This window comes from Pseudopipra pipra, chromosome 21 (assembly GCF_036250125.1).
Source record: "Pseudopipra pipra isolate bDixPip1 chromosome 21, bDixPip1.hap1, whole genome shotgun sequence".
Taxonomy (NCBI): Eukaryota; Metazoa; Chordata; class Aves; order Passeriformes; family Pipridae; genus Pseudopipra; species Pseudopipra pipra.
Window position 1 is genome coordinate 9,796,104 of NC_087569.1, and position 25,658 is coordinate 9,821,761.

A 25,658-nucleotide genomic window follows, 5' to 3' on the forward strand; every position below is an offset into this window, starting at 1 on the left:
GACTTCAGTGATCACTAATCTCCTTATTTCCCCTCCTTCAGGGAAATTTTAACTCTTGTCCTCTGCTGCTGAGTAGATCCTTAAGCCGGTAATAACATGAGACAGAGGGAAGTGATCAGCCTTGTCCTGCCCCTTCCCTGGCTGAAAACCACCGAAGAATTACAACAAAGTATTAAAAAGGTATAGATTTGCATTCAAAATGACATTCCTGCTGCTGAGGGGTTTGGTTTTACCAGGGTGCAAGGGAAGGTGTAGGCACCTTGTGCACTCTCCCTCCCCTTTGCCCTCTCTCTGAGCCCCCAGCAACTGGGACACCTCCCAGCTCATATCCCTGGGATTGCCCAGGATGGGATCCCTGCAGCCAACAGCCGCTCTGGTGGCTCATTCCCCTCTGAATGTCCTAATCCCCCGTGGGGAGGGGATGAGCAGGGTGGGGGACCTTTCCCTGCTGGCCAGTGATGCTGCAGTGGCACGTGCTGGGGGGGGACACACAGGGGGACCAGGGCCACGGTGGCCTTTGTCTGCCTGTGCCAAACAGATGTGAACAAACCCGAGTTCGATTTCCGAGACCGCCTGGGGAATATCACTAACTAATTATAGAAAACAGAAGATGCGCTCCCCTCCTCTTGCATTTTTTGATAAACATTGTCTCCTCTCAACAGCTGAGTATTTAATTAGTGTTGATTGTTGTCTGCGTGTTCAATAACCACTCATCAGGAGGGGGGTGTCCGCTGGGGCAGCGTGGCCCGGAGCACAGCGGAGCCGAGGGTGTTCATAATTAAGGATGCAATTTATTTGAGTAAGTCATGTGTACAGCACCCTGTGTTTTAGGTTAATTTTCAAGGTTAAAGGGTAAAAAAAAAAAAAAAAAAAAAAGAGGGTAGCTCACAACTTCGGAGGGCGAGGAGCGACGGTTGGAAAATCAACACTGAAAACTGGGCAGGGAGGAAGATATATATATATATAAAATATATATATAAAAATATATATGTATTCATACATACATGCATGATACATCCAAGCCTCTGTGTGTGTGTGTACATGTGGCTGTGTGAATGCTCCCACAGGGCTGTACATCCTCTTTCCCTGCAGACTGTGCCTGTTTCCCAAGTTTTCTCTGGAAAAGGCTGCCGTGTGGAGTAGGACTCTCCAGCTGTGGAAAGGTTCCCTAGGAAGCATGTTGGATGAAAAAGAAAAATCAGCTTTTGCTCGGTGCTGCTGGGTGTGGGAAGGGCTGAGGTTCACCAGCAGTTCTGTTTTATCAAATCCTGCCTCGTGTTTGCCTGTATTTACCTAAGGAATACCGATGAGCACCAGCATCCCTGTGTGCATCCCGTGCCACGGGGGACAGGGATTTGGCTTTGCTTTCCAAGCACCACAGGGATCACTCCCATTTTAGGGGAGGAGAACTAAACCCTGTGGTTTTAAAGGCTGTCTGGAGATATGGGGTAAGTGGAGAATTGGGGTAAGTGGTCTCTCTTCCCTTTTCCCAGTGACCACACATCCATGTCAGGCTCGTGCCGATGTCCAGAGCAGGGTGGTGAAGGTTTAGGGACATCACTGTCATTGTGTGTGACCCTCTGAACTGGGCAGGACTCATCCAGGTCCTCCACAGCACTGGGAGGGCCTTAGCCCATGGGGAGGGGGACAGGCCTTGGGGACAGTCCTGTGCCCTGCACAGCCCCTTCCCTGCTGGCAGGGCGGTTTGTGCGCTGGCAGGGGGAGCAGCAGCTAAACTAGTAAATAAGCAAATGCCCGTCTCCTCCCTGCGTGGCTTCCCCTGTATTTATTCCCATGTTTCTCCTGCTGTCCCCCTGACAGCCGGGATGGAGCTGTCATGCCTTGGTGGCCACCGGAGCCAGCGCCCGATCCCGCGCTCACGGAGGGGCCGCACACGGAACCCCCTGCCAGCAAAACGGGGAGGAAAAGCAAATCCAATTACGTGCCATTGATTTCTTTCCAAATTTGCCTCTAATACACTTTTTGACTACTCCTTGATTTTTTTTTTAATTTTTTTTCCTGTTTTCCCTTTCTCCTCTCCCTCCCCTGCCCACTCCCACAGCAGCAGCCTCCTCCCGGGAAGCGAGTGGCTGCAGCCCCTGCACTGGACACGCCGAGCCCTGGAGCAGTTCAGGAGATCATAGCCCGGGTTTTTTTGCTCTTAATAGGTGGTAGGGACGATCTGTGAGCTGAGCCTCTTCCTAAGGGACAGGTAGGACTGTACATCTTCCTTCACTGCTTTTTCCCTCCCCTCCTCTTCTCCTCTGTCAGACTGACTGTTGTTTTCAGTGCCAGCGTCCCTGTGGGCAGAACTCTTGGCCACCAGCACCTCCTCCAGCTCTGTGGGTGCTCAAGAGGCAGCAATGGGTGCCCCATGGGCTGCATCCAGTGCCCTGGTGGGCATGGGGGAATGGGGTGGGCAGCGGGGTTCTTGTGCTGGTCCCAGCCTCTGGCAGTGATCAGCTTTGCTGGGAGGCAAGGGAAGGCTGGAGTCCTGCTGGTGAGCTCTGGGCAGCAGCTGAAGGGTTAAAGGCATTGGGATGTGGAGGCACAGGTCAGTCCCTGGAGCTTTCTCTTGTCCATCAATATATTGAATACCCACTAATCTGCATCGGTGGGATCTGGGTGTGACCGGTGTAGAGTCACAGACTCCTTGTCCTAAGGGACAGAAGGGCTGAGAGGGATGCCCAGGGCAGGTCTGGCAGTGGGCTGGAGGGAGGTGGGACAGTCTCCTCACCTTCCTCACTTCCCTGGGTACAGTCTGACCCATCGCTTGCAAATCAGACTCCTAAAAATGTTATCAGCTCTGAAAATTAAGGAAAAAAAATCCAGAAGGGAGAAAACCCCAAAGATTGCTCCATCCTTTCCTTCTGTGGAGGATCCTGAGGCCACGTCCTCCTGACCACGGCCACCAGGGATATCTACTCATCACCCCAGTATTACCAGTGCCAGGGGATGCATCCCACACCCATGTCACCTCTGGAAAATCCCACTTCCAAGAGAGTGGCCAGCTTTATTGCATAAGGAGATGTATTTAGGCCGAAGGCAGTTCAGTTGTGTTAATTATGAAAATCTAAAGATAATCTATATTTAATGTCAAATTTTTCTCAAATTTACTAAAGAAGGAGGAGAATATATGCGCGCGATGACATTTAAATGAAGAACAAGGTGCAATTAGACTCCAAAACGTACAGTAGACTAATTGGGAGAGGATGACAAATATAGTTATCATCAGCAACTAATTAGGGCCCTGCTTTAGCTTTCCCCGCTTGATTAATCTTGACTAGGTGTTAATAAGTTACGCGGGGCCGGCCGTGAGTTGTGAACAGGCTGTTTGTTGCTCCGTCTGGCGTGGCAGGGAGGTGGCTGGTGCCAGGGGGATGCTGGTGGTTAAGGGGGTTTGATTTACTGAGGAGGATCACGAGGACACGTTTTTGGTGCTGGAATTGTCCCCACCGTGGTCACTGGGCTGGCCACAGCCTTGGAGCACGGAGGGAGGAGGAGGATGAGCACCCGCGCCCGGCCCCGCGTGCCCGGAGCGCCGGCTCGGCGCTGTTGACACATCCCTTGTCTCCCAGATTTACACTCTTATCTTTTTGCATTGAAAGGTAAGAATAATAGTAAAATGTTAATGCCACACTCTACATATAATACTGTACGTAAACGGATGACATGACATGGGAGGCAGATAAATCACCGATGCCTTCAGACAATAATCTGCGGGAGACAGAATAACACATGAGTTCTCCCAGCGCAGGAATGTGCTTGGCAAAACGGGCTTTTACGGCCCAAACCTTCTCTGATTTTTACTGGTGCGTCTCTTAGACCTTGATTTTATAAAATGAGACGTATTTTTAAATGTGGTGCTCCCTGCTCGAGCTGGACACTCGGTGCTGTGGGAGCCTGGAGGTGCTCGTGGGTGAGTGGCTGCTGAGGCCTGGTGCCCATGAGGATGGTGAACGCGGTCACTAGGGCTAAAATGGGAAGGAAAATATGCTTCTGGATAGAAGACATCTGGGGGCACATCCCTGGCACAGCTTTCCTTGTGGGTTTGTAGTTTGTTGCCATTCCCCAGGGAGGCTGAAGCCCTGTAAAGGCCTGGCTTGCCCGTGGGAAGCTGCAGGGCGAAAATTCCCATGGCTTGGCTGTGTAGGGATGGGATGGACACGGTTCTACAACCATCCTACAACTGTCCTACACCCATCCCAGGCTGCAGCTGTGCTGGAAAATATGAAAAGCCAGCCTCCTGTGCTGGTCCTGCTCCCTGAGCACCGTTCCCAGGTGGAGAACCCTCGGTGGGTGCCGTGCCACGAGCCCCAGCACCGAGTGGCTGAGCGGGGACGGTGCCACTGCCCTTTGAACGTGGCACCTCTGCAAAAAGCCCACCTGGGAGGGCCCGGGGGGGTGTTTCTCCCGCGTGGTCCCCGGGGTGGGGGGGGGGATGCAGGGAGGAGATGCCGCTGACAGATCGAAGGCTGTTTTCTCCCAAGAAACAATCCCGAGCCGGTGGTGGGAGAGCAAAGCCATTACCGCGGAGGATGAACTTGGCTCAGTCGCCATGGAAACGCTGGCCGGGACCCGGCGCCGCTCGCGTGTGCACGAGGCCCGTTGACCTCACTTAGAATTATTACCTTTAGCCAAATAAAATAATTTGTGTTAATAAAGAGACCATTTTCTCTCGGCTTCCAAGCGAGCCTTCCCCAGAAGGCAGAGTGACTCCTTAATTACACTTTTACTGCAAGGTGATTAATGTTCAATATGTGATACTCCGTTTAAATAAGTCGCTTATTAACACCTTTAATATGTTTTAATTTTTTTTTTTTTCCCTTTCCCTCCCCCCCCCCCTTCCCCCTCGCCTGGGCAGCGGGAGGGGCTGTGCAGTGCTGGATAGAGCTCTGATATGAGACATGAGGGGGTGTGGGCACCCACGGGTGAGCCCTGGGCCCCTGAAAACTCCTGGAGGGACAAAATGATGGGAAGCAGGAGGGAAAATCCCAAGTGTCAAGGTCCAAAGGCAGCAAAATTTCAGTGGGGAGCTCGATGTGCAACCCACTTTGCTTTTTGCTGCTGTGAGGTGGCTGTGGGTGGTGTGTGACGAGTGGGTGAGGGCTCAGCCCTTGGAGAGGGACGTCAGCAGCTGTGGGATGTTGGGTGAGAGCTGCCAGGCTGGGCTGGGGGCAGCCACAGCAGGTTTGGAGGCTCCCACCACGTTCCAGCTCTGCCCAACTCCTCTGTGGCCGCTGGAGATGCCACAGTCCTGTGGGAGACATGGATAGAACAGGATGGTCCCAAAGAGCATGTTGGGGCTCATCAGAGTACTAAGAAAATGGGGGAAAGCCCCTTTTTTGGTCATTCCTGTTAGTTATGGAGGGGCTGTTTTGGGGGTGCCGTCCCTCCCTCTGCCCAGAGCAGCTCCTGAGCGGAGGTGGGTTGGAAAAACATGACCTGCAACATCAACTTTTTCCCTTTGGATACTTGGATGTGGCTAAACGGGACCCTGGTGCTCCCCTGTCAGTGGCACCCTTTGGGTAGGGCCATGGGATGGTGACACCAGCCCTGTCCCCAGGTGAGAAAAGATGGGCTGGGTGTCCCCACGGGCTGGGGAGAGACCCCAGGCACTGTGCTGGGGCTGGGAAACCAAATCCTACACATAGAACATGTGTTGTGGCTGAGGCCATTGGGAACACCACAGTCTGGAGGGATAGAACGGGAAGCCCACTTGGAGTGACTTGTTACACCTCTTAGAACAATATATATATATTTGACCAATATAAGTATGTATGTACATTAACTGGGCCGTCAGAAATACAGGGGACTTTTCTCTTTCTTCCTCAAACCAGCTGGTTTGGAAATGCACAGTTCTGGTCTCCTGAAGGAAACACCTGAGCTGGGAATGCTCCCTGGAAAGGGGAGCCAGGATCAGGGGATCCCCAGCTCAGGCTGTTTGCTCCTCCCTGCTCAGCTCTCAAAAGAGAAAAGAGAGAAATTTGAGGCACCTCCTCCCCTTCTGCATGTAGTTTTAAAGATATTTTTGCTCCTGGTCATTGTTTGGTCGGGTGCTTTTCTGGTGTTTAAAAACAGAAAGAGATTTCCCTGTTGCTGCCTGATATGGATTGTTCCTCCTGATTGCAGCTCCACTGCTAAATGAATCTTTGGATTTCTGCTTGGCCCCTCCATTCAGAGCTGGGTGGGGGGATGGTGCAGCAGCCCCAGTGCCAAACACACCAATTCTGGGCCAAACTGCCCCAAAATGCAGCTCCACATAGAGTTATCTGACTGCCTCTTCTTCCCTTTTACCTGCTTTCTGCTGGAAATGGGGTTAATTATATAAATCATTATATATTATATTATATTATATATGAAGAAATATTCTCTATATTATATACAGTATATTATATTTGGGGAAACATTCAAGGGAACTTGTTAAAGAGCTGTCCTGGTGGCTGCTGGGGGTGTGTGTGCACTGGGAACCACTGCAGAGCTGAATAAAATTGTGGGAACAAATGATTTCCAAACGAACTTGTCCCTTAATTCATCAGTGAGAGCACCTGAGGAAGTGCTCAGGTGCTCCCAGTTACCAATCTGGTGGAGCTTTTCCTTGAGAACCTCCTTCCCCCAACCAGGTTGCAGGTGAGGAGGGCTGAAGGTTATAAATACCTGAACTGCCCATCCTCTCCTGCATTTTATTTCCTGCCTGGAGCCTCCTGAAGGGAATTACAGGTTTGTTGTTATCTTTTTTTTTTTTTTTTTTTCAGGAGGTGGGGATTGCTCCCCTGATTTTGCTTTGCTGGCTTCCCCTTTTCTTTTTCTCTTCTTTTCTTGCCAAAAGGCATTTTACTGGAGGGGTGCCTCTGAGACCCTGGCTCCAGCTGCTCTCCTTGCCCTGAATTCCTTCACTTTATTAAAATCCTATTAATAGAAAATGCCCTGTAGAACCCTGTAAGAGAGGCAACACTTCTGGTTTTCTCTTGCTGTGTGTTTTTTTCGGGGGTGGGGTTTTTTTTTGATGGTTTGGTTTTAGTTTCTCATTCCCTTTGAGTGGTTTGGAAAAGGGAAGAACTTGGCTCGGGCTCCATCTGTGGAAATACTAAAGGAATACTGGAGGAAATGCTGCTTAGCTGGTGTAAATACTCAGACCCCTGTTAATTTCAGTGCTAAATTAGATGGTTTTTAAGCTATTTATCCTGTAAGCTCCAATAGAAAGGCATCAAACACCCCTCAGCCCCCTCCCCTGTGTGGCACCACAGGTATTTGGGAGTTTATTAGTTCAGAGGGCTGAGCTATGCATCATCTGGCATTTCCTAACAGTCATCTATTTCAGGGCTAATTCACATCGAAAATGAGCTTTTATTGCATTAAATAAAACTTCAGGTAATTCTGAGAATAATATTTCTTGAATGTTCAGGGCCCAGGGAAAGGCTCCAGCCGAGCTGGTGCTGTTTAATCCTCGGGAAGCTGGAGCTGGGGCAGTGATGGGGGGCAGGTGTCTCCCCTTGCTCCCTTTTATTTTCCAGTTTGGCACCTTCAGCCCACTTTTTCCTTGCAGCTGGGTATTTTGCTCTGTAATTTCTGATGGCAGGTCAGTGCCCTCTTCCCAAAAATAGAGACCAAACTTTCAGGGGTGCTTGTTCTGGAAGCTGTGAGCAACCAAAATTCAGCAGGGGGACCCCACCCTGTGCCACCACCAGCAGTGACAGGACCTCTGGGGCCAGTGCTGGCCCCTCTGTGCCATCAGCAAACCCCTGCTGTCCCCAAGCCCCCCTGTCCTCCCTGGTGACAGCCCAGCCCAGCCAAGCAGCACCTCCCCTACGTGTTTAAAAAAACTCCTTTAAAACTTAACAGTGGCCAGTAATGAACCAGCAAAGGTTTATTGCCTATAAAGGATGAAATTAATGTAAGTTACCCTCATAAACTCCCCTGATTTGTGCTGCTCCTTTCTGTTCCCTCTGTGTGTCTCTGACACCTGTTCTGAGCAGCTAATGGGGAGCTCCCGGGGCTGACGAGCAGGTTAATTAGCAGGTGCCAGCCTGGGCTGGGTGGCACCTTCCAGGGCAGCCCAGGATGCCACCCTGGCCTCTGCCTCCCCCAGCAAAGCAGAGCCACGAATTCAAATTCTCCTTAAGAGGCTTCCTCACCATCTTTGCAAAGTATATTTTCCTGATGACTGCTGGATGCTAAAGGTCTTTTCTCCCTCAGTCCAGTCTGGGCTCCTGTTTTCCACCAACCAACTGCTCCAAACTCCCACATTATATGTGTATAATTCTCAGGAAAAAAAAAAATCTCGATTTTTCTCTAACACTCACTGTAGCTAAACCAAAATGAGAAATTCAGCCAAAAAAAAAAAAAAAGGCACAGAAGACAAATATACAGAGGCTTGTACCTCTGACTTACAGTCTGCAGAGTGTTTTTATAGTATTTACTTATTTTCCATAAATTGATGAGGCTTAAAGGGGAAGCTAAACTTTTAGCTGATATGCAGGTGAAATAATATTAAATTCCCATATTAAAAGATCATCATTAACCTGTTTGGTTTTTATTGGACTAACAGTAAACACAACAAGCTGTGAACAGGGTGTTTAATTATTTCAATGAATATTCATAACATACAGGACCCTTAGAGGAAATAAAGAGAGGAATTTGTTCCACAGCAACTGAGAGGTTGGTAAGGAAAGGCTCGTCTTTAAATTGAGGGAGGAAAATGAAATACACCTGCACTGTAAATCCTCGGTGAATATATTGATATTTTTATTTATTTATTTGTGTATTTATACATACATGTTTAAGAAATGGACACACCTCTAACCAAGGAACTTACTGGAGAATAATTTGTTTTCTCTGGGCATTAGGTGTGTTTAGAACAGCTTTGGTTTAACTGGAGGTATTTGGAGCCTGATGCTGCAGCACCAGAACTCAAAAGTCAGGCAGCATCACTGATTTCTGTAAACCCACCAGGCTTTGGGGTTTAGGCTGCAGGGGTGCCTGGAGTCCCTCTTTTTCCCTGCTTCCCAAACCCTCCTTCTGCAGTTTCCTGCAGTAGCTCCAGAGGTGTTTTCTGCCCTTGCCAGGTGTTTGGGGAGTTGGTTAAATAAGAGAGACCAAGTGATCTGCACAGTTACTTACTGAGAGGCTGGAAGAGGGACCAAAGTCTTTTGTCCTGCATTATATATAAGGGCACATGTATTTTTAACTGGTACAGGAAGATATATGTTATACAGCCCTTGATACAGACAATAGGATTGGGTGCCATAAAGGGACGTGTGACTTGTGAGTTAAGAGACTTGGTAACTTGTGGAATGATGGTCTAAAATGACTTTATTTTATAGCTGGCTTCTGCCATCTGAGTGATGTTGCATGTATTGGTTGTATTTATAACTTAATAGCTTTTCTCAATTTTATTATACTTTTTATGATGCTTGTGGCTTTATGGTACTTCATAATTTTTCTCAGATTCATTAAATCCCACTGAGGGTGGAGCAGGTAGTGCACTCTCTGTGCCACGGGGCAGTGTGGAACCCAGGCTGGATGGAGCTCTGAGCAACCTGGGAGAGTGGGAGGTGTCCCTGAATGGAAGGAGATGAGCTTTAAGGTCCCCTCCAACCCAAACCACTCTGTGGCTCTGTGATAACCCCCTGCAAAGTGCAGCAGGAGCCTTCTCCAGGCTGAGTTCATGCCATACAAGGTGAAGCTGGGACTGAGGGAAAGGATGGAGTGGGTGGTGATGGCTGAATTTTGGCAGCTCTGGCTTTGGTATAGATAAAATTCTGTGGAGTTTCTCCAATTTCTGCATTAACCTTGGCATCTACCAAACCAAAAAGGCTCCAGTAAACAGAGCACAGCAGAGTTTGGTAGATACCTTTCTGTTTTGGCAGATGCCAAGTCTACCAAAGGTGACATTTGGATGTTTTGAAGGCTTTCAGTGGTTCTGGTGTCACATCCTGCAGTCTGGCTGATGTCACCCCCTCCTGGCATGCAATGTCCTCTCACTGTGGCCACAGAGGGACTATTTGTATGGGAAAAACATGACCTCTGCAGCTTGATGGCTTTGCTTGGTTTCCTTCTGCCCTTGATGATGCTGGATTTAAGACAATTTGGAGCAGGGGAAGCAGCAGGAGGAGCCTTGGTGGTGTTGCCTGGGCTGGCCATGGTGTCACAGCAGTGTGAGGAAAGGAAGGTTTCCAGACCCTGGAGCACGTGGCACCCATGGAAATGGCTTAATGGCTTCTTGGAATGTTGGCAACTCTCCTCCCCTGGGGCTTCAGTCCTAAGACTGTAGTATCCAAGACAAAACCAGCAGCATCTTGTCATTCTGTGGGGGTGTTTTTCCCCCTTTAAAAAAAAAAAAAAAGCCAGAGGCAACCAACCCCAGGAACCCCCAAAATCACTGTTTTTAAACAAAAATGGCATTTTGGTTAGTACAGAAATAGAGGGCAAGGTGCAGAGAGGCTGCAGGCCCTCGAGGGCAAGTGCCATGAATTCCTGGTGCCCAGGAGCTGGGGCTGTAATTGTGTCTGGAATAGCCCTGGTGGAGGAGATGCTTCCTTTGATGCATTCCCCGGGGATAATTCCTTTTGTACAGTTGAAAACAATTCCATTCCCAATCCCACTTTCTGGAAAACGGGGAAAGGTGGAGCTGACTTCTCCAAGAAGGTCTGTGTCCCCAGGGGAGGCCAGTGGCAGTCTGGGAGGGGGCCATGGGGAGGCTGGACCCCCTCACCTTGCCTCCCTCTTTCTGATCCCCAGAGATAAGGCTCTTCCCACCTCGCCGCCGCCTTCATTACAGGCTGTTGGTCTGCGGGACCGCAATGCATTTATAATTTTTATTGTTATATCTTTTAATTTTATTTTGCTTTCCTTGCTGTCTCGGAGAGGGGGAAGATAGGAGTCCATATTTATTACAGAGCAAACGATCTACCTCCGCGAATGTATGTATCAGTTAATTTAATCTCACCAGTTTTATTTAAACTGTTTTTCCTTCCTTTCTTTACTTCCCTCCTCCCGCCTCTCCCCCCCCCCCCCCCCCCGTTTTTTTTCCTCCTCCTCCTCTGGGCGCAAGGTGATCAGTTTGTTTAAAAAAAAAAAAAAAAAAAAGGAGAGGGGAAAAAAAAAAAAAAAGCTGGGAAGTAAAACTATCCCGTGCCTTTTATAATGTGTATTGAAAAGGCTTTTTCTGGTTGCTACGGCATCGCTGTGCCTTTCAGTGCTCACGCCTGTGTGCCTCCCGTGGCCCCCGTCTGATTGACATTTACAAATTACCAAGCTGAGAGTGTTCAATCTTTGACCCGTGTGTTTCTATTCAGCAATGAGTGAGATTTGCAAGCATTTTGTCATATAATTACTGCAAATCCCTTGAAAATTTCCACAACAACGCCTAGATGAATGGTAATTTGTGCAGACAGCCGCTGGTGCCTTTACAATACACTCAGATGCAAAACAGTCTAATTTTTTTTTTTTTTTTTTTTTTTACCCTAGGATTTCTGGGGTGTGGGGAGGGGGGGAAATGTTCTGCATGTGAGTGTGTTGTAAAATATTTGGATTGCTAGATTTATTTGCTTACACAGCCTATATTTGTGCTGATTTTATTGTATTGACTGTATGCATTTTTTTCCTCCCATTCTACAGTTTTATTGTGTGTTGGTCATATGCATACATCACCCACATTGTTCTCTGGGAAATTTATTCCACCTTTCAGCGTGCTCTTGATAGGACTTATTGCATTACTAGTTAAGTGCTGAGATTTGCTACTACAAAGATTTGAAACAGCCCCTTGTAATGTTTATTTGCCAGCCATGGCTGAGATCATATGTTTTCATAACACTTGGAGTACACCTGCATTTTGAGGGCTGGCAGGGTTGGGTTCTTTGGGGTCTTGAGGGATGGACTGGGTACCTCCCCAAATTGGGTAGCCAAGGGGGAGAGCACCAAAGAGCCAGAAGGAGGTGGATGTCCAAACACCTGTTGAAATAATCATATACATTTATTTGTGAATTACCTACAGAATCACAGAATTGTTTAGTTTGGAAGAGATCTTTAAGATCATTAAGGCCAACTGTCAACCCAACACTGCCACCATGTTCACCACTAAACCTATATATACAATCACAGAAGCATTTACATTGGAAAAGATCTTTAGGACCATCGAGTCCAAGTGTTCCACCAGCACTGCCAAGCCCATGTCTCACATGGAGATGTAGTGCCACATGTACATGGCTTTTAAATCCCTCCAGGGATGGTAACTCCACCCCTGCCCTGGGCAGCCTGTTCCAAGGCTTCAGCAGCTCCTCATGTGACTCACAGTGCACACCTGTGCTCGCTGCCTGGCGTGAGAATGGTGATGTAGATTGTTGTTGTTTGTTAAAACCAAAGCAGCCTTGCAGGGGTTGTAACAACCAAATTGAGTTTTGGTGCTGCTTTTGATTTCTGTCCTCTGATGCTGGTTGGGTTCCTGGCCCAGATGCAAGGGCAGAAACTCTGCTTTTTGTGGTTTATTTAACGTGAGGGTCACTGGGCCCATTTCTGGTGCCACCACCAGGAGGGCACAAAACTGGATGTGACTGCTGAGGTGAGCAGGAACACAGGAGGGTTGATGGGGGATGAGCCTGGATGGGGGCTTGGGTGGGCCTTGAGAAGAAGGTTTCCAAAGGGTGACCCACAGGTGGGAGCACCTCTGGGACAAAGGGATGCTCGGGGTGAGCTGGTTTGGGTGCTGGAGCTGAGGACTCGTGGTGGCAGAGCGGGGCAGCTCCGGGGGAGGGCACTTTGTGACCTGCCATGCAAAGCACCTTCCACGTCCCACGTGTTGTTATTTATTCCCACTGTATGTTCTCACTGAGCCAGCCCTGCCTGCACTGCAGCATTTTCCCTTGGCTGAGGAAATGAGGAATCTCCTCTCCTGTCTTTGCGGGCGATTATCCCGAACCCCCGTGAGCCGCAGCAGCTCTGGGAGCTCGGGCAAAGTTGGGCTTGGAGGGATTTCCTCTGACCCCTTCCAAAGGAACCCCGAGCAGGCTCACCCTGTGGAGACCCAGCAACAGGGGGAATGAGCGGGATGGGAAGAGGCCTTTGTGGTGTGACTGGGAGCTGTTTGGGAGAGCACGGGGAGTGCCGGGTCACCGTGACGGATCGGAGGGAGGTTCAGCGGCTGCGGCGTCTGAACAAACCGCTCCTGTCATTAGGCTGGAAATGTAATCTCTGCGAGGGGAGAGGCTATGGTAGACTTAGCAAGATCTGCTCCTGTTATGGGAATTTAATGCACCTGGTAGAAACTAACTGCAGGTCATCAGGTTTTATTGGCGTAGTGCAGACATGCAGGGTGATGAACTGATCTGGCAAAACATTAACAAAGATAAAAAATAATCCTGGGTCGGGTTTTCTGGTGGGTATCATCGAAATCAGAGCAAATTCTGCTCTTCAGGTACTTGTCTGTTCATCCCTGGTAATTTCTGCTGTTGGTGTAGATGGTCTTTTATACAGAGTTCGCAGATAAATTTTTGTCTGACACATATCTAGAACTTATATAGTCACCTACTAATTTAAACCAATTTGCCCTAGGTGATGGGTGAATACACTTGAAAATTAAATGGGTCTGATTTAAGCATCCCTTCTCTGAAGCCAAAGATTATATAATTAAATTAAAAGAAAATGTGTTTTATAATAAACTGTATTTCCTCTTGGCAAAATCCAATTTTGAAACAAGATTGTAATATCATATCTAAAAATGTTTTCCCATGGGTATTACCAGTCTATTTCATTTAATTGTTTTCACCCATCATATTATGAGCTTTCAAAGTAGTGAAATGAGCGTGGTTTTTACAAAGAACAAGGGAGGAAATGGCAGGGAGAGGGAAGGCTGGCTCCTTTCCCAGGAGGAGCTCCTGGAAAACCAGGGGTGGGCACCTCGCTGCCTCCCCCAGGCTTTTGGTGCCTCACCCAGGGTGGTGGAAGGTGATGCCATGGCCAGCACAGAGGGTTTGGTCAAGTTGGATAAACAGCTCTTGGATAAACCTGGGTTTCAGGGACTGTGACTGGCCCTTGGCAACTTGGGTTCTCCTTCTCTGGTGAAGGTCTGGTGCAGGAAGGAACTCAGTGAGTTCCTGTAAACTCTGTAAAGGTTTTTCACTTCAGCAGAGAATATTTAACACTGTGAGTCTGAGCAGCTGGGAGCTCCTTCCCCACCGTGGCCACTCGTATCGATGCACAGGGGTTTGGTGATGCCAATGGTTTCCCTGTGCATGGTTGAGCAGGATCGGGCCCCCAGGCTGAGAGGGACATGTTGTAGGACTGGCAGCTCTTTGGGGTGGGATCCCTGTGAGCACTGCAGCCATCCTGCTATCCCACCATCCCACCAAGGGCTCAGACCTGGGGTGAGGGGAAATGCCATATCAATGTGGGATGTGTTTCAAGTGAAATATGAGCCAATTCCACCCTTAAATATTACACTCATTTTCCTCTCTGTACATTTATCTCTTCATCTCCTGTCCCCACATGCTGAGGGCACTGTGAAGGTGGACAGGCATCGCTTCCAGTCTGCACTTGTGATTGTTGTGGCTGAACAGAAGGGAAGGGAAGGCAATGGCAGCTTCGATGCTTCTGTGGTGATTTGGCAAACTTTGGCAAAATGCTTCAACAGAACAGTAAGAAGAGCTGGAGGTGTGAGAGCAGCCCTCGCTGCCCTGCTCCCAGGGAAGCTCCGCTCTGCCGAGGGGCTGGAGGTGCCGAGAGATGGGGCCAGAGAGCAGCGTCTCGCTGTCTCCGCTCCTCGGGTCCCCGCTGGACCCATTTATTTCCTAGATGGGAATGGGCCTATTCATTATAACCAGGGATACGTTAATCATGGGCAGGAGAGTCGGAAACAGGCCCAGCAATGATAAGCACAAGTGTCTGTGTGAGAGCTCGGCACGAATCCTGCTCTGCTCTCACTAGGAAGGCAAACACTCTTCCACTGCAAGAACAGGCACAGGTCCTTCATCCCACAGCTCTCCCTTTTTAATTTAGAAACCCCTCAGTCTGTTTTCACTCTTGTTTTTTGCCTTTTTTTTTTTTTTTTCTGTGGGAGTGCCTGACAGTGTGGGGTGTTTCTCAAGGAAGAGGGTCCTGAGCAGGTTCTGTAGCAGCTGTGGGGTTTCCTTGGCAGCTCTGAGCATCCCCACCACCGCAGGCAGGACCGTGGACACAACCACCTTTTTCCTTCTGCATCTTTTCCCATCAAACATCGACTTTTCTGCTGGAAAAGCTTCCCAGGGCTCATTGGCTTTTTAATGCCAGGGGTTACACCGCCCCCTCCCCCCCCAAAGCTCAGGGACAGATCGAGTCAGTGCCAACTCGATGTTCGGGGTGCCCACAGTCATCTGGAGCCCCCCCAAAATCGAAGCCACGTTCGGGATCACGGAGTGAGCAGCGCGGGGCTTCCCGGGCTCCGCAGCGCTCGGCGGCCTCATTAAATCCTTCAGAGCCTTTATCAGGGACAAAACCGTCGACTTTCCGGGAAAACGTTGATTAAAGCAACAGCGAGCAGGAGTTGAAAGGCTAATATTATCAGTTTTAAGTCGCTGGGGTGGTGTTTGCCCGAGGTAAAACAATCGTGCGGCGGAGAGCGGTGATAAGCGATGCTGCGCCCGAGCCAGCCCGGCTGTCCGAGGGCATCCCGGGGACCCGGGGGGCACCGGAGGCGGCGGGGGAAGGACGGGGGTGCTTAGATGGGAAGCGTTTTCCGCGGGCGTTCGGCTGCTGTCAGCCATTTTAGGTTCTGAATCCTATTTCCCTGGTGCTTCCAAGAGAAGCTTTTGGGGGAGTCCCCAGCTAAAACTCAAATTTGCATTTAAATGGAGATTTTTTTTTTTTTTTTTTAATGAGCAGGATGCATGGGAGACTAAGACTATTAGGTTTCCTTGTGGGAGAGTGCAGAATTCTCTCACCTTTTCCATCCCACCCCCTTCCCCAACGCCTTTAATGCACACTTTAAATTAGACATTAAAAAAAAAAGGAATAGTGCGTCTTTAAGGAGAATATAATCATAAACAAATAAGTCTGGTTGCCCTTGCAGCAGAACTAATCTTCCCTCAGCTGAGCTGTGATATAGATCAGTAACAAGAGCCACGCGCAGGGGGTTCCTTTGAAATGCATAATACCTCCTCGTATAAATTGGAGTTGGTGTGATGGAGCTGTGAGATGACATATTGTGGCATGACCCCTCTCTACTGATTGTGGGTGAACCCTGCAAAGGTAAATCTAACACGGCGCACACATCAGACAATTTCATTTTCATCACCCAGGGACAAAAACATGGCAACAGAATCTTTTCAAATGATAATCTGCATGCTAGGCGGAATATTTTCCCTTCCTCCTTCCCTTTTTTTCTTCTTCTTTTTTTTTTTTTTGCATGTTCAATTCATGATGTAGGTGAAAGGAATTATAAATTGCTTCCAAAGTTCATTCATTCCCTTCTTCTCGTTCTTCCCTTTCTTTCCCTCCTTCTCCTTTGGCTTTTGTTCTCTCTCCCTCTCTCTTCCTCCCTTTCTCCCGCCTTTGTCTATTTCTCTTCCACTTTTTTCTCTTCTTTCTCTCTTATTTTTATTTTCCTCTTCTTCCTCTTTACTATTTTTTTCTCTTTTCTTTTTTTCTACATTTTTAATGTTTTTTTTTCTTTTTCCTCCCCCCTTTTTGTCTCCTCTCTCTCTCTCTCTCTCTTTATTTTTTTCCCCTCTTCTTTCTCTTTTTTCTTTCTCCATCTGAAAGTTTGGCTTTGTGTGTGTGTGTGTGTGTAACTGATTCATTCTTCTCATCCCCTCAGGGACATCCAGTAATAATGATTTATAGGAGTGCAAAAATCTATGCTCTTGCTGTTACCAACTAATATCCCTCCTACCCTCCAAAAAAGGAGTTTTCTTGTAGACCATCTCTCTGTGCAAACCTTCACCCTTGCTCCTCTCCACTCCCTTTGCCTTCCTACATTTTTCCATTCAGGCATTAGGAGAAATCAGCTGTTTTGCATCATGCCAACCAGGAATATACAGTCCTGCAACATCACATCTCACCTAGAACTAGTCAGAGTGACTGAAATGATGCCATGGCTGTTCTTTGTTCTTGTCTCCAGCGGGTTTGTGTTGGGTTTGATCCTTTGAGACTTAAGAGCAGTTCAGAAAAATCCCCTTTAAGGTGGTGTCTCTAATTCACCATAAACCATTCCCACCCCAAACCAAGGCGTGTTTGCCAAAGGTATGAGCTGCCTGGTGAGATGGGAATGGTCAGTCCCTGTCCAAGGAGAGGAGCAGGTGGTTTGTGGAGGCCTGGAGGGTTTGCAGTGGTGGTGGTGACCTGTGGCAGTGCTGGTGTGCACCTCGCTGGGGCTGTGGCAGCTCCAGAGGCATTGCCTCCCTTGGGCTCCTGTGGCCAACACTCATGTTCAGCATCAAACACACAGAGAAATGAATCTGAGTGGTGTGTCCAGGACTCCTCCCTGAAGGCAGAGGAGAGCTGGGAAGCTGGGCTTGGAAGCCACCTGGTAAGAGATGCCAGTCCTAGCACTGAATCCTCTTGTCTGTCCATTTTTCCTGCTATTTTTTGTGTTAATTTATTGCTCTGTTGATCACCATGCTGGCACTGCCTTGGGCTGGCTCTTTGTGGAGGTGGCTGTGATGCTCCAGGCCCCCCTCTGCATGTACCTCTGATGTTCTGGGGACAGTTCTGTGAGGGCTGTTGATACCTCTCTTCTTTCCTCAGTGGGATTATTGGTGGCACAGGACAGGGGTTGCTCCTGGGTGTCCAGTTGCCTTCCTCCACTGTCCATCCCCGTTTGCTGGGCTGCAAGGCAGCCCTGGAGGGAGCAGAGCAGGGACCTGGTGCTCAGTCCCCTCTCAGCTCTGCCATGGCTTTGGGACAGCCCCGTTGCTTATCCGTGCCTCAGTTTCCCCACCACTATAACGCACCTCTGAGAGCTCCTCAGCTTAATTTACAGAGTGATGTGAAGGGTTTAGTGATCTCAGAAGCCACCAGCTCTTACCCCCTCAAGAAGTTCCATGGGCGCAGGGAGAGACACCGACCCTGCTCGGGAAGGAAAAACGGACAAAACCTCAAAGATTTTTTTTTTTTTTTTTGATGCACTTTGCACAAACGTGCTCACAACTAAATAATCCCACCCAGGCAGGAATGAGAAGGTGTTAATCTGCTCCCAGATTAGGACCATCACGGCCGTAATCCCTGATGCCGAGTGACACGGCCATTGCGGGCGTGAGGGAGTGACACAGAGATGAGTTTGTCGGTTCCACCTCGAGTGATTGTCACCTCCTCCCCGCCCGGCAGAGGAACCAAATCGAAGGAGAAAAGGTCAGGAAGCCCTGGTCATCCTCTCCCTTTCTCCCAAATCACTCGTTCCCGCGGATGGAAACGAGGAATGACAGGTTCCCGCGCCGCTTGGGATGCAGGCAGCCCGGAGTGAAACAAAAAGGAAAGCTGGCTGGAGCAGGGGTGGGCAGCAATGAATGTAGCCTGTTAATAACGCACTGCAGAGGCACGGGGGGCCTGCTTATTGTTCGTGGCATCTGCTAACACCAAAGTGACAGTGACAAGTTCTTTGATTAGAAAGAGGTCCCCACCACCTCCTCCCTCCCGCCCCTGCGGAAAGGTTTGTGGAAAACACCACCCTCTGCTTAAAACCCTCGATGCAGAGGGAGGTCAGCTGGGGAAATGGACTTTTTTTTTTGTCTTCTCTTTCTGTTTTGGTGCAGAAATGTCTCAGCTCAGGTCCTGGAGAATCTCAGCCTGAAAGCACTCTTTATTCTGTTTTTGTTTTTTTTCTTTTCTGTTCTTGTTTGTTTGTTTGTGTAAGTTTGTTGGTGTAGGTTTGTTGTTTGTTTCGTTTTCTCCTTCTTTTTCCCATTCTTCACGTATTTTTTAAAGGAGGAACCATAAGGATACCACTCATCCTTCTCATAATTGTTGCCCCCCCTGCAGTTATCCTTCATGTGAAGAGCACCTTCCCAAAGTGCTTCCCATGAGAAGTTGTGGTCAGTTTGGGTTGTTTTGCAATGCTGATTGCTTTCCTGCTTTTATGCAAATGTGTAATTACTCATCTGATCCTTCTCAAAATTATTTTATGACCAAGTGCTTTAATTTGGGTTTCAGGGACAAAGTGCTTCTCTGAGAGGGCCAGAGGACATCACAATTAGCAGGACCCAAATCCTGGACACCCCAACCCAAACCAGGCTGTTACTCCTTTGAGGATGGAGAGCAAAGCAGAGCTCTTCAGCCAGGGAAAAGCAGCCTCAAGAAGGAGAGGGGAGACATGGCATGGGGAAGGACATGATGACAGGTAGGGAAGGTGAGAAGTGGCTGTGGGACTGTCTCTGTTGAGGCAGGTGAGATAACCCAGCTCTGTGATGCCTCACCCAGCTGCAAAGCTGCCCAGAAAATGATCTTCTTTCCATCATATTTTACTTACAGGTCCCCTTGGGTCGTCTTCAATGGGCTGCATGGGATTATTTTTTTTTTTCTTCCTTGTGGTTTGTTGAAAAAAGAAACTTTTTCGCAGGAAACATGGGGGAAAAAAATCCTCCCTTTTTCTGGTGGGAAAATAAGTGCCAGTTCACCTCTATTTCTGTGTAAATGGGGTTGTTAAAAAGAGAGACTGTGCCTGGGGAGTGCAGAGTCTTACCTGTCTCGTAGACAAAAACCATCATGACTGACAGCACGAATTCAATGATTTTGCTGCATTTTCAGTCAGAGAGGAGAGCTCAGAAATGAGAGAAAGAGAAATGCACACTGTCAGGTGGAAACTGCTTTCCCAGCATTGTGATTTTTCCCTGAGAACTGAAATCAGCAGACATCTGGGCTGGAAGGGTGTCAGTTTGCAGGCAGCAAGCTGGGCTAAAATATTCACAGATATCTGTAATAAAACCTGTGTTATTTTTAGAAGAACAGCATAAGAAGTTACCAGAGCAAACCAAGGGACAGGTTCCCTCTCCCTGGTGCTTGTGGGGTGCCTGACCCCAGGCAGATTTGGGGTTTGCTTCCTTGGCTCAGCCACAGGCAGGGGCTCTTGGCTTGGGTGGCTTTGCAAAGGGATAACAGGCTCTGAGAGAGGTTTTGGTTCTTTGGATCCTGCTGAACACTTGATTTCTCCCCTTTCTTTTAAGATCAATAGATGTAATGGCGGGAAGGATCTTTTGTAGGTGTTTCTACCTATTTTTATACAAAATGAAAGAGGCAGCAGCAAATATAATTCACATTGGATGCAAGAAAAACACTCTTAATGATGGTGACCAAGCACTGGAAGAGGAGCCCAGACATATGAGGGAATCTCCATCCTCGGAGTTTTAAAATTCACCTGAAGAAGGCCTTGGGCAGCCAGGTCATTCCTGAGGTCAGTGCCTTTCTGCAGGAGCACAGTGAAGCTCTTTCTCACTTTTTTTTCATCCTTCACCCCTCACCCATCTGTGCAGGAGATCCGGGGCTGGAACCTGATTTACAGCTGCACAGTTTGGCCCCCAGCACCTCCCTGTGCTCTCCACTCACCTCCCATGGCAGTGGCACACCCCTGGTGCCCAGGGTGGGTGATGCCCATGGCCAAAGCTCTGTGCTCAGAGTAAGCATTTGCTCAGGTGGGTTTTTGGGAACAAAACATCTTCTAGGTGCCTTTATCCAAAGCCCAGACTTTTGGGGCTGGTTTCTTGACCAAAGTCAGGCCAAACCAGAGAAGAGGAGCTGCCTGCTGTACAAACCCAGCAGGGAGTGTGGCTGAGCTTTCAGAGAGGTCTCCACGGCAAGTCTGTTCCGTTGGCAGGAACTTTTCCAGCCTCTTTTCCTCCTCTCCCTGGGTGCTGCTGTTTCTGTGCTAAGCTGTACAGTTATAGATTTTAAGATAAGGTGCTTTTGTTTCCCAGTTCTGTCTGGGTCACCGTTTGGAACTGATATGACAGGCCTGAGGCTAGTATAGAAATTTGCTACAAGTTCCCATTTTGTGAACGTGTCGCCAGTCAAATAGCCTATTTACTCTCTCGGGGATCTATTTTTAAAAGTTATTAGCAGATTACTGCTTTTCTATCAACCTCAGGCACCAATCTCCCAAAGATACTATTGTACTTTAATAAGGTGCATTTGATAATCCTCAGATAAAGGCATTTGAAGTGTGGGGGGGAGGAGAGGGAGAAACTCTTGCACCGATTCATCCAAGGGACACACGGGCTAGAGAAGGGTTAAATATACTCATGTTTCTAAATGGCTGAACTACTGTATGTTGTAGTTTTCAACTGCAAATCATCTTTAATAGCAGACATCACGGGATGGCTCATTACATTAAGCTATTTTTCATGCTATCTCCTGTAATATCCTTTAATCCAATGCGTTTCAAATCACCTCGGGCTAAAATAAGAGACATAGCGATGTAATAGCCTAGTGTATTAGTGGGTTAATTGCCCTGTTGTACTCTCTAGTAGATATCTCTGGAATGAGTTCTATATTAATTGTAAATTGCTTAATACATTTAACTCCTTGAGCAGCTTGGCCCTCCGCCCCATCTTTAATGAACGAGAAAACTTTGGAGTTGTAAATAGTTGTTTTTTCGGTGGCCGACACCACAGGGTGCCCGGCCCTTCCCCACAAGCACATCATCCTCCTGGCGCTTAGGGAGAGTCAGCCTGGAGCACTGAAAGGAAATTCCTGCTTTTTCCTGGAAGCTGCAAAGTTCTGCTCCAGCCCTGCCACCTGCAAAGCCCCCTCACCTCACCTGGAGGGTGCTCAGGGCCAAACTTCCAGAGCGGGATCCGGGGAGGAGCAGAGCTGGGACTGTGAAGACTGTACAGTTGGAGAGGGGGGAGGAAAAAATAAAGGGTTTAAATAATACATAAGATTTCAGCCTCTGAGTGCCATGGCCAGAAAGGGAAGACGGATGAAGTGCTCTGCAGCTCTGCCAGAGGATGCAGCGGCGGGTCACTGACACAGGCGGTTCACAAAGTATCGCCCATAATGTGCAGGAGCCAGTTTTCTAAAATTACTTTTGCAGCACTAGGCAGACGTGCCTGCAGATTTGCAGTCACTTTTCTGAAGATTGGAACATAAGTGTCACTGGGCTACCAGAGGGTAATGTCACTAATTTCTTTGGATTGCTCCCAGTTTGCATCGGGGGGGCGGAAGAAGGAGCAGGCACGGCGGAGGTTGGAGGGGGTCGTGTGATTTGCAGGTGAGACATTTTGTATTCATTTCTTCGGGGACGTTCTGGTTACTAAGAATCCTGGCAAAAGCGCTAGTGTCAATTTAAAGGAAAGGCACAGAGGAGGAATGCTGAAAAGCTCCTTGCTTCGGAAATTTAGAAGAAACTCTCTCCTGAAGTGCCACCTACTGCTTAAAGCCAACAGGATTGCAGGAGCTGAGGTGAGGGGACAGGTCAGTGGACCTGAATTTAACCTGTGAGACCAAAAGTCCCATCCACCTGGTGTGCCTGGCCTGGACTGTGCAGCTCAGTCTGTCCTGGAGCAACATGGCCATGGAGCAGCACGGTGACTGTGTTATGGATCTCTTTCTATACATCTTATGTCCATGGTATATTTTCTGTATTAAATAAAATACTCAGAAAGATGCAATTCAGAACACTCGCCACCATGGCACGTGGCAGCTCAGGGGTTTAAATTTGGATTTTCTGGCCTACCCTGCACTGCCCCTGGCTCCTGCACACATGTACACACACAGAGTGATGATTATTATTAGTACTCTTATAATTCACATAAGTTCATATATGATTACTGCAGATTGAAACATCCAAGTAGAAATTTCCAGGGTTAACAGAGAACGTAAATAGTAAACTCTCAGAGATGGAGGTTTGTTTGGGAATTGATTCCAAATAATGCTCTTTGTCCTTTGCAGTGAAGCCGTGGAACAGGGTGATGGTGAAGTGGGCTCTGTGTGCTCATCAGGGGAAGGAGGATGGACTCTCACTCCAAGGAAGTCAATTAGAAGTTATCCTGGAAATCAGCCTCTCCTTCAGTCGCCTTTGTTCCAAATCCAGCCAAACCAAAAGGCTGCCTTGTTCCAGTGCCACCGAGGCAATTTCTTTTGCTGTAAGGTAACTGCACTGACTTCAGTGGAATTACTTCTGATTTATGCCTTGTGAAGTGAGAGAGGAGCCAGACACACGGGTAATTCTGCTCCAGCATTGCCTGCACCCAGTAACAAAACAACTCCTTGCATTTACATGAATAGTTAGGTAGGGCTAGAAGAAATATCACCCCTCTGGTTTAAAACATAATGCAAAGATAGTCGGGAGATAATCTGAGTGAAAATTTTGTAACTTGTAGAGGAAAATTCCTGTGAAACTAGGGAGCTGGTTGTTCTTGGAAGGAAAGACACAAAGTGCTTAGACTGCTGGAAAAAAAATCCATCAAGTAATTCTCTATCTATAAAGTAGGTGGTAATGCAATCTGAGCTTAATTTTGATGGCACGCTGTACTTCATAACAGTGACAACACCTTAAAAATGTAATGAAAGGGCCTGATTTATTACTGAAATAATCCATTTAGCACTCCAATAAATAAAGGGAGAAAATACAACCAATGTTTCGACAGAGGGGGGAAAAAAAAAGAGAGAAAAATTGCAGTGCATAGCAGTTTTCTGGAAATGTATCCAGAGTCTGTGGCCACATGTTTTGGGGTTGATTATTTTTCTGAAGACAAATATAAATTCAAAGTCAGATTTAAGATTTAGGCCTGATGTCCACTCTGCATTCTGATGTACTTTAAAACCTGCAGCCCTTGGTAACACGAGGACCGGGTTTGAATGACGAAGGGGAGGAGAAAACACTAACTTACTGCCTTACAAATATTTGATTTTGAATATGCTCTCATAGCCATTATTAAGTGCAAAGCACACATGTTTTCCCCTCACGCCAAATTTGTTTTAATAACACGACGTTACTTCTGCAAATGTCAGCTCCAGCCTCTCTCTTTCCGTGGCACTTGGCCCACAGTGAAGGCTGGCAGGTTTTATGCTCCCTCTCCATCACTCCTATTAATCTGTTTAATCTGCTGCAGGACCTGGCAGTGGCAATGACAGTGAAAGCAATAAAACCCTCCCGTGGCAGATGTCTGTATTCGGGTGCCACGTCCTGGATGCTGTGCTGGAGAGGAGAGCTGCTGCTCCTCCAGGGATGGAGAAAAACTTCCCAACACAAAGAGCCTTTCAGAGAAGGAGCTGGCTGAGGAGGGTGCTGGACTCCCACACCAAAAGTTTCAAGGCCATGAAGGCTTGGAGGTGACCTGAAGGGAGCTGGCAAGAAACATGGAGAGGGATGGTTTACAAGGGCCTGGAGTGCCAGGACAGGGGGGAATGGCTTCAAACTGCTAGAGGGCAGGGTTAGATGGGATATTGGGAGGGAATCCTTCCCTGTGAGGGTGGGGAGGCCCTGGCACAGGTTGCCCAGAGAAGCTGTGGCTGCCCCATCCCTGGAAGTGTCCAAGGCCAGGTTGGATGGGGCTTGGAGCAACCTGGGATAGTGGGAGGTGTCCCTGCCCATGATGGGAGGGTTAGACCAAAATGATCCTTAAAGTCCCTTCCAACCTGGAATATTCTGTGATTCTGTGGTGGACCAAGCTTTGAGGAAGGACACAGAGAGGATGAGAATGTGGCTTTGCAGGGTCTGCTGCTTCCCATGAGGAATGGTGGTGGCAGCCGTGGTTAAGGGGTTCTCCTGCACATCCCCAGGATCATGGACAACGTAAAGCCAAGGTTCAGTATCATCCTCCTCCTCCTCACTGTGCTGGGGGGTCAGAGCAAGAGGTGTTGGCTGAATCTCAGCACGGACAAGAGCACGTTGCATCCCCACCTCCCAGCCCAGGAGTTGGTGTTTGCATCAGCCAGCTCTGCACAGCATTTCAGTGAGCTGATCAAACTTAAAGGGAAGTACTGTGGGTGAAAAAATTAGGGGAGAAAACAGCAAATGCTGCCATGTGGCCCATTTTGGGGGGATATTTTGCTTTGTGGCTTCAGATCATCCTCCACTGGTGCCTCCATCCCTTGTGCCCACATCTCAGGCTGGAGGAATGGCTCCAGCACCACCATCCCACTGTGCCCTGCCCGGCCCTAATTGGCCTGTTTGTTTGGCAATAAGTGATTCCTGCCTGTCTCGGGGTGGATTGTTTTTCACACCATTAAATGAAGTTCTGCCGTATTGATCCCTGTTTTTCCAATTTGAAGCCTGAAAAGTGATGAAGACATTTTCTTGTTTTCTCATGTACTTTTCCCCTCAGTTCATTTAGGTGACCTGTCTTTAGTTCCTTGCTCTGCTCGCTGTAATTGCTTCTTCAGAGTAATGTTGCACCGTGAGCTCGGTGCCGCAGCCGGGGCGGGTTTTTATGGAAGGATGAAGGAAGGCGAGGCTGGAGTCATCAAGCAATGCTAACTGTGCAAGGTTTGTCACAAATGACATCTCAATAGCAGCCTCTCTTGCTGGAACCTCACTAAAACAGTGCAGAGGGTGAGGGCAGGACCTCGGGACAGTTTTGTCTCTTCGGGATGTTAATATTTTGCACAAGGGATGGAAATGTTGTGCAGTGTTATTTTTCTTTGGGTGCAGGTGTTGTTGTTTGTGTCCTCAATGCTCAAATGTTTGCATTAGATTTTGCCAGGGATCTATTTTTGTTTGGCATTAATGGAAAGGGTGGATTTCTTTTTTTTCCCGA

General features: G+C 48.3%; 1 long non-coding RNA gene across 1 annotated transcript in view; it reads left to right on the plus strand.

Annotated features, from left to right (window-relative positions):
* Nucleotides 1-484: 484 nt before the first annotated feature.
* Nucleotides 485-25,658, plus strand: part of LOC135425621 (uncharacterized) — a 47,452-nt gene continuing 22,278 nt past the window's right edge. The window contains exons 1-4 of the long non-coding RNA XR_010435670.1: nucleotides 485-2,212; nucleotides 22,849-23,047; nucleotides 24,012-24,231; nucleotides 24,682-25,387. This is a non-coding gene — a long non-coding RNA (uncharacterized LOC135425621). The remainder of the gene's footprint in view (nucleotides 2,213-22,848; nucleotides 23,048-24,011; nucleotides 24,232-24,681; nucleotides 25,388-25,658) is intronic.